This window comes from Sus scrofa, chromosome 18 (assembly GCF_054392235.1).
Source record: "Sus scrofa isolate SSC_HxYL_T2T_F1_AM1 chromosome 18, Sscrofa_HxYL_maternal_Yorkshire_Landrace_v2.0, whole genome shotgun sequence".
Taxonomy (NCBI): domain Eukaryota; kingdom Metazoa; phylum Chordata; class Mammalia; order Artiodactyla; family Suidae; genus Sus; species Sus scrofa.
In genome coordinates this window covers 61,098,879-61,115,687 of record NC_139400.1, presented here as the reverse complement: position 1 = coordinate 61,115,687, position 16,809 = coordinate 61,098,879, and the positions used below count along the sequence as shown (strand labels likewise).

The window sequence follows — 16,809 nt, the reverse complement described above, 5'->3', positions numbered from 1 at the left end:
ATGACAGGCTGGAAGTGTCCAGAAATGAGCAACCTGTGTGAACAGCCTCAACCAAAGACTCTTAAGAGTAGGTCTATAAACACTTCACTGTCCTCTTCCCCCAGGAGAAGAACACCAAGCCCTGTGTTTTGTGCTGTTTCCTAGGTTTCTCCAGGAAATAAGCTCGAGTTTTCCAATGTGGAATCTGTTTTAAAACACACCCACCACTGGTCGACTTCCTCGCCCTGTTTTACTTGCCTGCCTTCTTCCTGTGTTCCCGGAAATTGCCGTGTAAACATTTGAAATATTGTCTCAAAATGTGTCTTTATGGGAACCCGAGTTAAAAGAAGTAGGAGGTACTCCTCCAAAATTTACTTTCTTGTCTTTTAATTCCTTGAACATAATAATTTCACTTAAACATTTTTTAAAAACTAAGTTAGTATAGATACTACAAGGCAAGTATCTTAAGAATCCAGTTTGGGGAGTTTTGGCAAATGAATGCACTTGTGTAATTTATAGCCCAATTAAGATGTACATCATCTATCATCTCCAAAAGTTCCCTTATGGCTTTTACCAAAATTCAGTGACGATGATGGAAGTTAGGTCTGTACATTCTCTACATCATGTGTATTCTTGTGTCTTGCTTCTTTCTCTTAACATGATGTATGTGATTCACGCAGGCTTTTAGGTGGACAATGTATTGTTTTTCCCTGCATCACAATCAGTATTCCACTGAGCAAATAAATATACCACAAATTCTTTATCAACTGTATGAGGCTTTTTGAAAATGTATGTTCTCATTCTCCTGAATAAATACCTAGAGGTGAAGCTTCTGGAGCATGGAGTAGATCCACACTTACAACTGTTTTAGAAAGCAATATATGTTTTCCCAAGTCATATATGAAATTTTCAGCTGTTCCATATCTTCGCCATCATTTAGTGTTGTCATTCTTTTTAATATGAGCCATTCCAGAGGACATGGAGTTGTATTTCACCGTATTTTAATTTGTATTTCCCCAGTGACTACCGAGCACCTTTTCATGTGTGTGTTTGCAATTTGTATATCTTATGTTGCCAAGAGACTGCTTAAAATTTTGCCTACTTATAGGTATTTAAGTGGGCAAAATACTTAATATAAATACTTTCTCCAGTCTGTAGCTGTTTTGTATATATATATATGTGTGTGTGTGCATATATATATATATATATATATATATATATTTATTTTTTAATCTTTTGTCTTTTGTTTTTTTAGAGCTGCACCTGCAGCCTATGGAGGTTCCCAGGCTAGGGGTCCAACGGAACTGTGGCTGCCGGCCTACACCACAGCCACAGCAACAAGGGATTCGAGAGCTGTGTCTGCGACCTACACTGTAGCTCACAGCAACATCAGATCCTTAACCCACTGAGCGAGGCCAGGGATCAAAGCCGCATCCTCTTGGATATTAGTCGGGTTCATTAACCACTGAGCCACGACAGGAATTCCTGTTTTTAATATTTTTGACGGTGAGTCTTTTGATGAGCAAAAGTTTTCTTTTTTATAAAGTTGAAATTATTATTATTTTTCTTGTTAATGCTTTTTGTGTCTTGAGTAAGAACTCTGGTAAATATACTTGATATTCAAAACCAGTCGTGACCAGAGTAGAAAGCTTCATTTTCCTGAAAACTCTCTGACTTAGAATGTTTCTCCATTTCTTGACTTTTTGTGAAGTTTCTTAGGTAGAATCTTCTTCTTTTCTTATCTCTAGCCTCACGGAATTCAATCTTGGACACTCACCACTTGGCTGCTGGCATAAGCAAGTGCCCCTTACTTCAAACTGTTTATCTCATCTTTGTCAATAGCAGAAATTTACCCCGTAGTCTGGCAATGGACTGGTGGTAACTTGCATTTTTCTCTGTTGTTCGAAGTATTTATGTTTTTCTGGGTCTGTAATAGGTAATTTAGTAGGAAGTTGAGAAAGGAGCTGTTTTATAAAAATATACATCTTCAATCAAAATTGTTTATATCAAAATGGATCATGATTGGATTAAAAAGAAATGACAGATTGTAACCTAAATTACAGTGTATTTTAATTTAAAAATGCCAGGCTCTTCCAATGAGTATTTTCAGGCAATAAGTGACTTGCCTCAAGTCATAAATTAAATAGGCAATTATCTCTATTTGTTTAGGAAAAAATGGTCACCCCTGGAGAGAAAATAACTTGCTATTTTCTAGGTTGCGGTAAAGCAGACTGTACTGCGGGCTTTAAAATAATAGCTGTGGAATTTAACCTTGGAGGCACTGAGAATGGCTTATCCAGCCTTTAAAGGTCAAATGCCACGTTCAGGGTATCTTCTTCTGATCTTCCTCTAGGCGAAACTGCCTTAGGAACGAAGTAAAATTCTGTTCCCTTTAAAGTATAAACAGAGGCTCAGGATTCTGTAAACAAAAGATGAATTAACCAGTTAGGGGAAAAGGAGAGCTTGCCAAGTAACAAAGCTAGGCCAACTCTCAAATAGCTCAGCCCTCGCTGGTATTTGTCATTAGCCATGTGTATGTCACTTGTCTTGTCATCAACAAAAGGATGGTTTTTCTAAAGCCCCTTGTAACAAGTAGCTGAAAAATGCAGGCATTTCTTAGTAAATAAATATTTCAGATTTACTGTGTGTCTCAGTGGGACACTTTCAACCTGTGACAAATAATTTATGGCAAATTCTAATGATGTTTCTTGTTATGGCAAGAGCCATTTCAGAGCAAGAAACAAAGGCAAAGAGAGGGCCAATAATATATCCAAGGTCACGCAGCCATGAAGCCGCAAATCCAGAAGCTGAACTGTGGTCACTGGATCTAACACAAGCCCTCACTAGGCGCCCTCAATCAATTGTATCTAGAAGTTCGCATCTGGGACTTTTTTTTTTTTCTTTCTTTTTTTTTTTTTTTGCACTGGTTAAAACAATTTCCTGGCATTTGGAACCATAAATTGGGATAGTACTAGGTGTGGGTGGGCTCCTCTGAGATTCAGTGGGCAGATACAGGGTTCCCCAAGATTTGACATGGTGCCTAAAATGAGCTTAGTGCTCAGTATTCTCATTAAGGGACTGAAGGTGCCTCTCGAAATGCAAGTATTGTCTGGTAGAGGACAATACCTTAAACAACGCTGAGTGTTGACCCTCTAGGGAGCTGATTTCTCAGAAATTAGATGTCAGTTCCTTTTTGTCAGGGCTCCGAGGAGAGGGGGATATAGCAGGTACTTTAGAGAAGAGAGAAGTGATTGAGCAAAAAGGGAGTATATTGAGGCTATGAAAGAGGATTTTAGCCTGATACCGAATGAATTTATTTACCGATGTATCTTTGATAAATTTTTCTAGGCTTTTCTGCTGATACCTTTTTTCAGTGGTTGGTGGGCTTTTATCTAACCAAGGAGCAACGGGATGAGGCAAAAGCCAGGAGACTCTAGAGCAAAGAATTAGGAATGGAAGGCTCAGCAGGAACTGCAAAGGACTTTCCCAGAGCCCCACTGCTGTAAATTACAATGCAAAAGAAAGCAGCAGTCAGGTGTTATTCCCCTGGAAATGGTGCATCTGGGTGAGGCCTGAGCAGCAAGCAGTGCATGCTGAAGAATCCAAGGGAAGGTGGAGTCATTTACGTTGGGGACAAAATAGAGCTGGCCAGTGCGGGCACGTTTACAAAAATGAAATGTAACTTAACATAAATTGCAGGAATTTCCACCTCTTCTCAGAAACCAACAAAGGACCCCAGCTGATCCCCGAACCCCAATTCTGTTCAGGCCGCTTGTGGAATTCTGTGTTGCCCTGACCCAACTCCCCTGATATAAATAAGGAAGAAGGAGTTCCCATTCTGGCTCCCAACAATAACGAACCCAACTCTACACATGAGAACGCAGATTCAATCCCTGGCCGCGCTCAGTGGGTTAAAGGATCCAGCTTTACCATGAGCTGGGATGGAGGGTACAGACATGGCTCAGATCTGGCATTGCCGTGGCTGTGGTGTAGGCCGGCAGGTGCAGCTCCTATTTGACCCCCACCCTGGGAACGTCCATATGCCATGAGTGGGGCCCTCAAAAAGAACGGCAAAGTAAATAAATAAATAAATAAGACCACGAGGCACACATCAGCTGAAAAACCCGAATAACTTACCCATGTTCCCCATAAAAACCCTTTAGTCTGTGAGCCACTCGGGGTCATTGCTCCCATAGGCTTGCACTTCCCAGATGGCTGTTGAAACACTTGGAATAAACTCATCTTTCTGCTTTGTTTTACTCGGTCTGCAGAGTTTGCCTTCTGACCATACCTATACCCAAAGGTGACTCTGTGCACGGGTGTTCTCTAACGTACGCGCCCACAGACCAGCCTAGTGGGAAAATGGGACGGCTTGGCACACGCCCGTTGGTTTGTGGTACACGAGCCGGAGGAGCTGTTCCAGACCCTGCATCCAGGGTGAGAAATCAGGGTTGGTAGTGACCATGTGAAAGCCCTTGCAGATGAAATGGGCACAAGACCTGTGAAAGGAAAAGGGACCAAACAGGAACAAAGACAGATTTAGCAGCTGTACGGTTCGTTGATACTGTTGGACAAAGACTCTCCTGTATCCACTGCTAATTGCCCACTAGATACGTGGTCAAGGGCTACAGGCAAACTTGTCTGATGTTCATGTGATGCTGCTTTAATCTGGAGGTTTGTTATTCAAAACCGATCACTTTAAAGACCCGAAATGGAAAAGGAAACTGCAGCCTGCCCAATCAAGTCCAGTCTGCCCCTTGTTTTCCTGAAGAAAGTTTTATTGAAATACAAACTCGCTTGTTTAGTGACACATGGCCTGTGTTGGGGCTACACTAGCAGAACTGAGTTGTCCCACACACACTCTATGGCTTGTAAGGCCTAAAATATTTACTTTCTGCCCCTTTACCGAAAATGTTTTCCGACCTCTGACATGGAAGGAGGTAAGCGGAAAGTCTGTGTGTCTATGAACCGGTCCCTGAAGATGTAGGAAACATCGCTGATGCTCTTTTATGCCCTTTGCCGTCTTGGTTGTTTGTTGTAACAACCTCGTAGCTGGTGTTTCAGTTCTAGAACCAGTTTCAGACGTACGCAGGCAGGGAGCTGGGGGCTCCAGAACCTCATCTTCTGGGGACTGAGGAACATCTTTGGAGAACTCAGTGATGCAAGATGGCAACTGGGACACTGTGTCTCAGTACGAAGGCGTTGGCTGCCACAGAGGGTTTTTCTTTCTTTCTTTTTTTTTTTTTTTAATGACTTTATAGGGGTGTATCCACAGCATATGGAGGGCTCCAGGCTAAGGGTCAAATCAGAGCTGTAGCCTCTGGCCTACACCACAGCAACGCAGGATCCGAACCCCATCTGCAACCTACACCACAGCTCACAGCAACGGTGGATCCTTAACCCACTGATCGAGGCCAGGGATCAAACTTGCAACCTCATGGATACTAGTCAGGTTTGTTAACCATTGAACCATGACGGGAACTCCCAGAGTGTGTTATTCTGAGCATAGCTCAGTTGCAGTTATGTAAGTCCATGTCCCAATCCCAACCCCACAGGACTCATCTTCCATCCTAAGAAAAAATTTTTCTTCTGAGTTATTTTGCTACCATCTCTTTAAGAGATCAGTGAAAAGCTGTGTTGCTCTAGGATCTCTTTGAAGGGGGATAAAGTCACACAAATGAAAGGGAGAGGGCATCTCTCCCCACAGTGCCACCTCCTATCATGAGATTTGGGCTGTGTGTGGACTCTGTTTGGTTTTTGGTGCCCAGGGATGTAGCAGCTAAGACGGTGGAAGGCAGTAGCCATAGAAATGGCTATTTAGTGAAGCTTGATTGAACAGAAAAGTTGGCTGGAAGTATCAGCCCTTGGGGCTTGATAGAGGCCACAGTAGGAGAAATACAGAGGAAACCCCAGTGCATGCTTCTAGCCCCCTGGGGCCTGGGGGACCTGGCAGAGCTGGATACATTACTCAGGTATCCAGCCGCGGCAGATTTGCTATGAGTTACTGAAGACACACCCTGGTTGAAATAGAGAACTGCCATACGATCCAGCAATCCCATGCTTGGGCACAGATCCAGAGAAAACCGTAATTCGAAAAGTTATGTGCATCCCAATGTTCCCTGAAGCATAATTTACAACAGCCAAGACATGGAAGCCACCTAAACCTCCATCAGCAGAGGAGTGGAGTAAGAAGATGTGGTGTATATGCACAATGGAAGATTCCTCAGCCATAAAAAAGATCAAAATAATGCCATTTGTGGAAACATGGATAGACCTAGAAATTATCGTACTAAGTGACGTCAGTCAGACAGAGAAAGCCAAATATCATGTGAGATCACCAATATGTGGAATTTAGTTTTAAAAATGGCGCAGGAGAACTTCCAAAACAGAAACTGACTCAAAGTTTTCAAAACCAAACGTATGGTTACCAAAGGGGAAACGCGGCTGGAAGGGATACATTGGGGGGTTGGGACTGACATATACACGCTACCATAGATATAAAAGAGATAAGTAACAAGGACCTACAGAACAGCACGGGGTAATCCACGCAGTGCTGTGCAATAACCTAGATGGGGAAAGAATCCGAAAAGGAGCGGATATATGTGTGTATATAATGGACTCACTTTGCTGCACACCTGAAACCAACACGACATTGTAATTCAACTACACGCTGATAAGATTTTCTAAAACCATCAGACCCTGATCACCCTGGAGTGGCGAAAAGGAATTTTTTTTTTTCCTAGCAGAACTACCTTCCCATTGGTTTTAAGAGTGGCCAAGGGAATCGGAGAATTGGTCTTGGGTCAGCAGGGATGTGAGGAAGAGAGGATGTGTGCCCCTGGCTGGTTCTGTCTCCTAACCTTACTCCATATATTTCTTCCCCAATCAAAAGTGATAGCTCTCCATGTATCGGGACAAAACTTTCCTTAAAAAAGACACATGCGTCTATTCGCAATACCCAAGACATAGAAACAACCCAAATGTCCATCGACAGATGATTAGATCAGGAAGATGTGGTATAGATACACAATGGAATACTACTCAGCCATAAAAAAGAATGAAATCATGCCATTTGCAGCAACATGGATGGAACTAGAGACTCTCATACTGAGTGAAGTAAGTCAGAAAGAGAAAGACAAATACCATGTGATATCACTTATATCTGGAGTCTAATATAAGGCACAAATGAAACTTTCCACAGAAAAGAAAATCATGGACTTGCAAAACAGACTTGTGGTTGCCAAGGGGGAGGGGGAGGGAGGGGAATGGATTGGAAGTTTGGGGTTAATAGATACAAACTATTGCTTTTGGAACGGATTAGCAATGAGATCCTGCTGTGTGGCATGGGAACTATGTCTAGTCACTTATGATGGAGCATGAAAATGTGAGAAAAAAGAATGTATACATGTATGTGTAACTGGGTCACCATGCTGCACAGCTGAAAAAAAATTGTATGGGGGAAATAACTATTAAAAAATAATAGTAACAAGAAAAAAGAAGTGATAGCCCTCATTTTTCCTGTAGGTTTACAGAGAGCCAGTGGAGGAGCTGCTCCACTCTACGCGGGGGACTTCGACACCCTGAAACTGCTGTCGGAAAGAGAGATCGCCGTAAGAAAAATACAGGTCTTTTCCCAAGTCAAAGAAAGGCTTCTTTTCCTCCTAACTTTGATCATACCGCTTAATCATTCACAGTCTAAGCTCAATGTCCTGCTATTTATATAGAGAGAAATTCTTCCAGGAAATGGGCCACATGCCTTTGCATTTCACATAGTATTTCTTTTATAACAGGTATAATGTGTTTTTCGAGGGAATGGCTTATATCTAAGAGTAATACTTCATCTATGGACTATATAAAATGGCCTCAAATTCATCACAGAAGCAAAAGGAAAGCTATGGATGTTGGGTAGCCCGTTCCACCACACACACACACACACACACACACACACACACACCTATGATCAATTGTATTAGGGAAATGCTGGATTATAATACTTAAATTGTTTATTGACTTCAAAACGTCTCAAGTTCTTAAATATGCTAATGTGTGAAATGTAATTATAAGAGGAGAACATAATTTGGAGTATTTTACCCAAATGTTTTTGATCAATGGGACCCTTTTGTGTTGCATAATGTTACTCAAACACATTCAGTCTTTGTATGTTATACAATCCCGATTTATTAAAGGATGTGCATTTGCCTAAGACGGGTGACATCTGGGAGTGTGCACTGGATTGGACAGAACTCCAAGGGAGGACGGTGATGAAAATTCAGGGCAAAACTAGCTTCGGTTAAACTAAAATGCACCAGCTGTGCAGCTGAGACCCATTATAAAGCATCTTCATTCAGGGCTGAGTAGGTATTTGTCTTTGCTCTTTCTTGGTCATTTTCTCTCTCTCTTTCTGCCTTTCAGTTCTGCTTTTCCGTTACCACCTCCTCTCGACAAGGCTCTTTCTATGAGGTGGCAAACCTGTGATTTCAGAAGGGAAAGGGCCTCTTTTCTGGGAATCCCAGCACAACCTAGAGAGGGTGCTCATTGGCCAGTTTGGGTGATGGATCCATTTGTAATCCAAACACTGTGGACAGGGGAATGCAGGATAACGGGGGGCTCAGGTCAAGGTCCCATGTTCACCCCATGACGGAGGTGAAAGAGGAGTTATTTCCACTCAACTACACAGAATAGGGTCTAAGAGAGACACAAGGCAGAAGAAGAGATGCCAGGCAGGCAAAAAAAATCAACAGATGTCTACTGCTTTTTTCATGCACACCTCAAATCTGGCGGGGTGCCTCCTTCTGCAGGCTTCCCACTTGTTTTAAGCCTATGCCACTGTTGCCATATCTGGTGCCTCAATGAGTCATGAAATAGATCAGCTATCTTCACTTGGAAGGAAACATTTCTCAGACAGCACCCTTCTCTCTTTTCCTTGCACAAATGGCTAACTCTGTAAGCCAAACAGTGACAAGATTCTCTGTCTCTCTCTCTTGGTTTTTTGTTTTTGTTTTTGTTTTTTTTTCACTTTTTAGGTCCGCGCTTGAGGCATATGGAATTTCCCGGGCTAGGGGTTAAATCAGAGCTGCAGCTGCTGGCCTACGCCACAGCCACAGCAACACTGGATCTGAGCCACGTCCACGACCTACACCACAGTTCATGGCAATGCCGGATCCTTACCCCCTGCTGAGCAAGGCCAGGGACTGAACATGCGTCCTCATGGATACTGCCCAGGTTCCTTTCCGCTGAGCCGCAGCACGAACTCCAAGGATGTTTTTCCTCAGCAGGTCACCATGAGGAGCTCTTTTCTGATCATTTGGATTCAGCTGGTCTGGGATGGTGCTTATTCATCTATATTTTCCCCAGAGTTCCACAGTTAATCCAAATGCACACTCACATTTGAAGACCACTGTTTGAAAAGAGTAAGATGTTTAAGGTAAGATCAGGGAACTAGATTTCAAGGTTTAACACAAGACAGGTGGCTAAAAGTATGTGGGCGGACAGCTACCATAACTCAAGAACGGCCATGAATGTGAGCAGCCTGGAAGCTGCATGGCCCCAGCATTCGAAAGCAGATGCTGCAGAAAGAACTCGAGCCAGGCTGGCTAAGGACATGTGATGTGGACTTCGGAAGCCCTTTCAGGTAACGGGCAAGACTGAGCAATACTTGGAAACCAAAAAGGATGAAGGCTTACAATTCAGCAAGCTGAGAGCTTTTGGGAAAGGGATGGGGCAGAGAACAGGAGGAGAGGGTTTGAGCAAAGGCACCTGAACTTGCAAGGTCAAGAGGCAGAGCTTTAAGCAGCAACAGCTTCTACAGGAAGACGAAGGATAAAATACACATTTTCCAAGACCATAAGCCAGTTGTCTCAGCCCTCCTGACACGTGGATAACAATGCTTCAGTGGTGTCATCTTGGACTATGGAAGGTAAGACACACATGCCCTTTCACAAGCATCCTTGGCAGGCTCAGTGATCTCCACATGTATTAAACATTCCAGCAGCAAGTGCTTGCTTTCCTGAGGGATAATGACACGGAGAGGGAGGACCAGCTGTCCTCCCTCTCCGGAGGAAAGGGCCTTAAGTAGTGACCCAGGGATTGCAGGACCATGTAAGGAAATTCTTTCTGATGGAAGAGCTCTGAGAAGCAGATACAGCGTGGATTATAGCAGGAGGCTTGGAAGGTCCACTGCCTGCTGGCCCATTGCACTCAGAGCTCTTCCCTCTTCCCTGAGATAGTCTCGGATATCCCGGATGTCTCCACACCCTCCATCCAAGGAAGCAGATGCATAAATGTTTCTAATGCATGGATTGCCAGGCATCACAGACTTGAAGGAATAAGACAGACAGAGCATGTTAGGTTGAAATAATTCTCTCAAAGGTCCTCTGGGAACTTCTGACCATCCAAATTAGAGCATGACATCAGTCTACTCTTGATAAAACCAGATATTCTTGTTGGTGGATTATTTCTACCTGCTCTTAGGACTTCCTCCAAGTGTTAATCATGGATGGAAATTGAAGGGAAAAACTCAAGTCATTTCTGCTGCATGTTAGCTTTGGCCTCCTAAAACTCAGAGGGACTAGAACCTCCTTTGTAAATTGCAGTAAGATGATTGCCATCTATTTGGACTCTTCCAGTAGCTGTCTAGTGCAGGAAAGACAGTGCAAGATTGACAGCTAGGCAGACATCACTCTCCCACACATTGATACTCTGTTTATAACCAGTAAAATGGAGATAAAACTGTTTACATCATGGGGTCCTGGTAATAACCAAATGGGCTGCTGGATCCTTAGCACAGTGCACTGCCTCAGGAGCAAGGCTTCATCCAGGATCCTTTTTTTTTTTTTTTTTTTTTTTTGTATTTTGTCTTCTTAGGGCCACACCCATGGCAGCGTATGGAAGTTCTCAGATGGGAGTGCAATCGGAGCTACAGCTGCCAGCCTACACCACAGACATGGTAATTTGGGATACAAGCCACGTCTGTGACCTACACCACAGCTCACAGCAACACGGGATCCTTAACCCACTGAGCAAGGCCAGGGATCAAACCCACATCCTCATGGATGCTAGTTGGGTTCGTTAGCTGCTGAGCCATGAGCCATGAGGGAAACTCTCTCTTAATGCAGGATCCTGAAGGACCCTGAGCAAGGTATGAAGAAAGAACAACAAAATGAGAGGAGAATAAAGAAACAGCAAGAAGCATGAATGCAGAAGCTGAGTCAACGGAGCCCAGGCTACCAGAGGCCCTGGCTCTCTAAGGCTGCTACTCACAATGGCCATCACCACCACCTACAGCACCTGCCATTCCCTACCATTTATTGAGGACTTGCTGTGTGCCAAGGACTGAAGAAGCAGGCCAGCACCTCTGATCATCTAACTTGTAAGTGGCAGATCCTGGATCTGAACCAAAGTATGCCTAAATGCAAAGCCACGCTTTCACACCCTGAGAGATGGTGAATACAGACAGTCTCCAGTGAGACACGGCTATATATTTGCCAAAAATTTTTTATACTGTTTCGCTTTCCTTTGTACTCCCTATGCAGCCTCTCAATAAACAAGGTTCCCTAAGTTTGTCCCCATTCCTTGAAACCTGACAGGGTCTAAACACACAGCTTGGGATCCTCTATGCCTCTGCTCCAGACCTTATCCATCTGGCAGAGCAATCTCACAGCCACTAACTGGCTTCTAGACATCTCCGCCCTGGTATGACCATTCAATGCTATAAGTTTCCCTCTAAGTACTGCTTTAACTGCATCCCATAAATTTGTATATGTTATATATATTGTTCCATTCAAACTATTTTCCTAAAGCCCCTTGAGTCTTCTTTGACCTATTGATTATTTAGATAAGTGTTGTTTAACTTTCAAGAGTTTAGAGATGTTACTATTATCTTTTTGCTATTTTTTTCCTAGTTTAATTCCACTAGAGTCAGAAAATTTACTCATATGGTTTTATATTTTTTTAATTATTAAGTTTGTTTTATGACCCAGAATATGCTCTATTTTGGTAAATGTCCATGTGCACTTGACTGTGATATTCTACTATTGCTGAAGAAAACATTTTGTTAATAGCAATTAGATCCATTTGGTTGCAGTGTTATTGAGGTGTTATTTTGTTCTGTGTCCTCACTGATTTTATTTTGAACTGTTTTTGATTATTGAGAGAGAAATTTTTATGTCTCAAACTATAACTTCTCCATTCATTTCTATCACTATTCCCCCCCCTTTTTTTTTTGGTCTTTTTAGGGTCTCACCCATAGCATAGGGAAGTTCCCAGCCTAAGGGTCAAATCAGAGCTGTATCTACTGGCCTACATCACAACCACAGCAGTGCCAAATCCGAGCTGAGTCTGAGACCTATACCACAGCTCACAGCAGTGCCGGTTCCTTAACCCCCTCAGCAAAGCCAGGGATCAAACCCAAATCCTCATGGATCAAACCCAAATCCTCATTGGTTAGCACTGAGCCACAATGGGAACTCCTGTCCCCATGTATTTCGAAGGTTTTTGTTAGGTATATGAGTTAAGGATCTTGAGATGAGGAGATTACCCTGGAATATGCAGATGGGCCCAATCATGAGCTTCCTTATAAGAGAAAGAGGAAGGTAGGAGAGTCTGACAAGATTGATGAAGGAAGTAGGGGTTGAAGTGATGTAGCCAAGAGCTAAGGAAGTGGGCAGCCTACAGAAAACAGAAAAAGCACGGAATGGATTCTCTCCTAAAGCTGCCAAAAGGAATATGAGCCCTGATTTTAGCCCCATTAAACCCATTTATGACTTCTGATTTCTGGAACTATATGATAATTAATTTGTATTGTTTTAAGCCACTAGGTTTGCCATAATTTGTTATAGTATCAATTCAAAAGTAATATACTAAGGTTCTGGAGTCGGAGCCACATGAGGGAATCATGGTGGCTTATGAAGTTGACCGTATGTCCCACAATTAATTTGCCAGGTTCAGAGCTTCATTAGAAATGTCTATGGAAGAAAAAAGAAAGAGATGATAGAGATAGAAATACAGAGAAGGAAGGGGTTAGAGAGGAGGAGGAAGGGAGAGGCAGGGTTAGGAAATGAAGAAAGGGAAGGAAGATCATTTTTTGAAAGTCCTAAGGTCACCTGGAACTTCAGACTCACTTTTGATTTTATCAGTTTATCTAATTGGAATGTAATTTTCTTTTCCACATTTCCCTCTATGGTGTTTGGCTTCTCCTTCAAAAGTCAGATGTGGGAGTTCCCTTGTGGCACAGTGGGTTAAGGATCCAGCATTGTCACTGCAGTGGCCCAAGTCACTGTTGTGGTGCGGGTTCAATCCCTGGCCCAGGAACTTCTGCATGCTGTAGGTGCAGCAAAAAACAAAAAACAAACAAGTCAGAGATGGAATGTTTTGATTCAAATAGCATTATAAAACTCACTGTGAATATTTCATATTTTCTGCAAGAATCAAAGATAAAGACTGCCTATAAACTGTCTTCAGCTTGCCTCTAAGTGACTTCTAATTATTTTTTAAAATATAAGTTGAATATTTTTGCTTTTCCATCTGTACTAATGTCATAAAGAAAGATTTCCAGAGAAGAGCAGCAAAACCAACATAGGCACATAACATCTCCAGCTCTCAGATTTTTATTTAAATAATGAATGGAAGTAAAAAATCGAGATCACCTTCCACCAGCACTGGGAATGCCATCCACATACTCGAAACGTCAGGGGATACAGTTAGCAGGAGGTAACGAAAGTCAGCTCTGTTCCTGAGAAACAGCAGCTGCCTGAAGCAATCAGACGCTAATAAAACTCTGCTAAGGTCACCTAACTCAGCAATAGGAGAACTGGAGTTGAGAAAAGACCCCAGGGCATTTGGAACCTTCTGCCACCTGGAAGCCACCGATGCACTGCCGGCCACAGTGCTTGGGGTAACTGGGGCATCAAGAGAGAGCAGGGAGGGCACTGTCTCCTGCCATTGCTTATTCTTGGTGTCTGGGTTATGCTAAAGGGAAAGCCGATTTCCAGCAGAACTTGAGTCCACCTTGTGTTTTTTCAAATACAATGAAGGAAGACCCTGACCAAACTGCTCCGGGACTGTAGTGATGGCCACCCCGTTTTGCTAGGGGTAGGGGATGTCTGAAAACTCATGTAAAGCTTTAGTTCTCTTTTTTCTTTCTTTCTTTTTCTTTTTGGGGCCACAACTGTGGCATATGGAGGTTCCCAGGCTAGGGATTGAATAATCGAAGCTACAGCTGCCAGCCTATGCCATAGCCACGCCAGGTCCGAGTTGCATCTGCAACCTACACCACAGCTCACAGCAACGCCAGATCCTTAACTCACTGAGTGAGGCCAAGGATCGAACCCACCGCCTCATGGTTCCTAGTCGGATTTGTTTCTGCTGCTCCACGACGGGACTCCAGTCATCTTTTTTTTAATTCTGGATTCAAAAATTTCATAAAGGTGCTTATCCTGTTGCTGGGATAATTGTAGCTCATGTTTAACCATAAACCAGTGCGTGAAGATGAACCAGAAGAGAATACTCATCAACTCTCTTCCAAGATATTGCCTGTCAGTGAAAAACATAAAAGTTCTCTAGGAAAACAGAGTAACTTGCTACCAGGAACAAAAGGAAAAGCTAGAGAAAATTTCTCATGTTCAATTTTAAATGACGAAGAGGACATTTTATCTTCAGAACAAATTTGAGCCATCATGCATAGAGCTCAAGGGAGTCTGCAAAAAGAATGAAAATATATATGGGCTGGTTGAGGAATTATAAACAAAACAAGCAGAATGTGATAGATTAGTTTTCGGAAAAATCACATTGGAAAAATAGTAGACATATAAGAGACAGCCAAAAGTTACATGGAAAAGAGGAAAAGAGGAAACTAACGAAGTTAACTGCCTCTACTACCATTGGCTGATACATCTGAACAGGGTCTTAACTGTTAACTGAGCAGCCTCTGTCTCATCGAATGATTTAATAACTCCTGCAATCAGAGGAATGAAAGGGACAGATGTACTCCAACTGCAGACAATACTGGACAACTTCTCTCGCAGCAGAACCCTGGCAGGGGTGAAGGTCTGAATATTATGGATTAATGTCCTTGCCCTTCCCTTGATCAGGGCGAGAAAAAGTTTTAACGATCAATCACACACCCAATTTGATGACAATGAATTTTTTGAGAAAAGCAAATTGGATCGTGAGTCTCTAGTTCCTTCATGGCAGAACTATAGCCATCGATGGGCTACAAATGCAAGAGTTTGGCAAAAATCAATGACAGCATTCTGTGAGAATCAATTGGCTATTTAGGATTTCCTTAAAAAGTATTGTAAATTGTTTAAAATTGTGAGCGACAATCCTTTATATCAGTAAAATTTATAAACCTCTGTGTGTGTATACACACATTTTTCTAGAGCTGGTTATTAAACATTCCCAGCACATTCTTTTTTTGTGGGTAATCATTATCCCTTCAAAGTCAATTAGAATTAATTGAAAAACTATGTAAATAGGAGTTCCCATCATGACTCAGCGGTTAACAGAACTGACAAGCATCCAAGAGGGTGTGGGTCCGATCCCTAGCTACACTCAGTGGGTTAGGGACTCGGTGTGTTGCTGTGAACTGTGGTGTAGGCTGCAGACATGGCTTGGATCTGGCATTGCTGTGGCTACAGTGGAGGCTGGCAGCTGCGGCTCTGATTCGACCCCTAACCTTGGAACCTCCATGTGCTGTGGATGTGGCCCTAAAAAGACAAAAAAAGAAAGAAAGAAAAAGAAAAGACTATGTAAATAAGTATGAAAATACTTATGGAAATATTTGATGACATTTATAGCAGTATCTCATTTGTTAATTGAATATTTATTAAGTAAAGAAAATTAAAATTAAATACATGTGTATATATACACACACATATATATCTGAGAGAGATGATTTCAACTTAAATATTTAGAACAATTTTCCATTTGGAGGGGCATAAAGTTAAGGTCATTTCCTTTACTATGTGTGCACTCATTAAAATTCCCTTTTGCTTTGCTTAGATAAATCACATCCATTAATGCCAAGAGTTCAAGGATCTGAGACCCAATGGATATGACTTGTCCAAGGTCACATAAGCAGGAAAAGGACAGATCTGAGACTTGACCCCAGACAGTCTGGAGACACAGTCTGTATTCTTTAATGAGGGCACTGCCCCAAATCTCCTGTGTAGGATGCTAGAGAGCAGGTGACTGTTCGTGAGTATTCATTGTACAAGAGACATTAGCCAGTATGTCAGAGAGGGGAACGGGAGGAAGAGGTCTTGAGAATATCTATTACAAGAGTCACTGTAGCTGTACTTTATAGCAGCGATAACTAGTTAAAAGGTATTATGAAAATCTCAATTTGAAACCATAATATGATCCCATTTCCTACACACTAGGATGGCTAAAATCAAAAAGTCAGCTAATAACAAGTGTTGACAGAGCTGGAGGAGTTGGAACCCTCATCTATTGCTGGTGGGAATGCAACGTGGTGCCGCTGTCATGGAAGATGGTCCAGCAGTTGTTCAAATGGCTAAATATAGAGTTGCCGCGTGGTCCAATCCTTCCACTTCTAGGTGTCCACCCAAGAGAGATGAAGACATATGTCCTTAAAAAAACTGGCATAAAAATGTTCATAGAAGCATTATACATAGCAGCCAAAAAGTGAAAATAACCCATATGTCCAACAATTGTTTAAAAAAATTCAAAGGAAAAATGTTTAAAGTGTACGTTATTTAATGTAACACAAAATACACTTGTCCTATGTGAAGAAAATGCTATAACTTTGATAAGGGGTGTAAAAGAAAATTTGAAAAAAAAAGGAGCTCTGCACATTTGTGTAAACAGAAT

The 16,809-nt window shown here is 42.3% G+C and overlaps 1 long non-coding RNA gene across 2 annotated transcripts in view; it reads left to right on the top strand.

Moving 5' to 3' along the window:
• The window catches only part of LOC106506869 (uncharacterized), a 79,238-nt gene that overhangs the window by 56,756 nt on the left and 5,673 nt on the right, over positions 1-16,809 (top strand). Inside the window, exons 3-4 of one of the 2 annotated variants that reach the window (XR_014834354.1) lie at positions 7,504-9,895; positions 11,094-11,347. This is a non-coding gene — a long non-coding RNA (uncharacterized LOC106506869). Of the gene's footprint in view, positions 1-7,503; positions 9,896-11,093; positions 13,449-16,809 lie in introns of those variants that run through there. The other variant, XR_001302487.3, reaches the window with a different exon arrangement.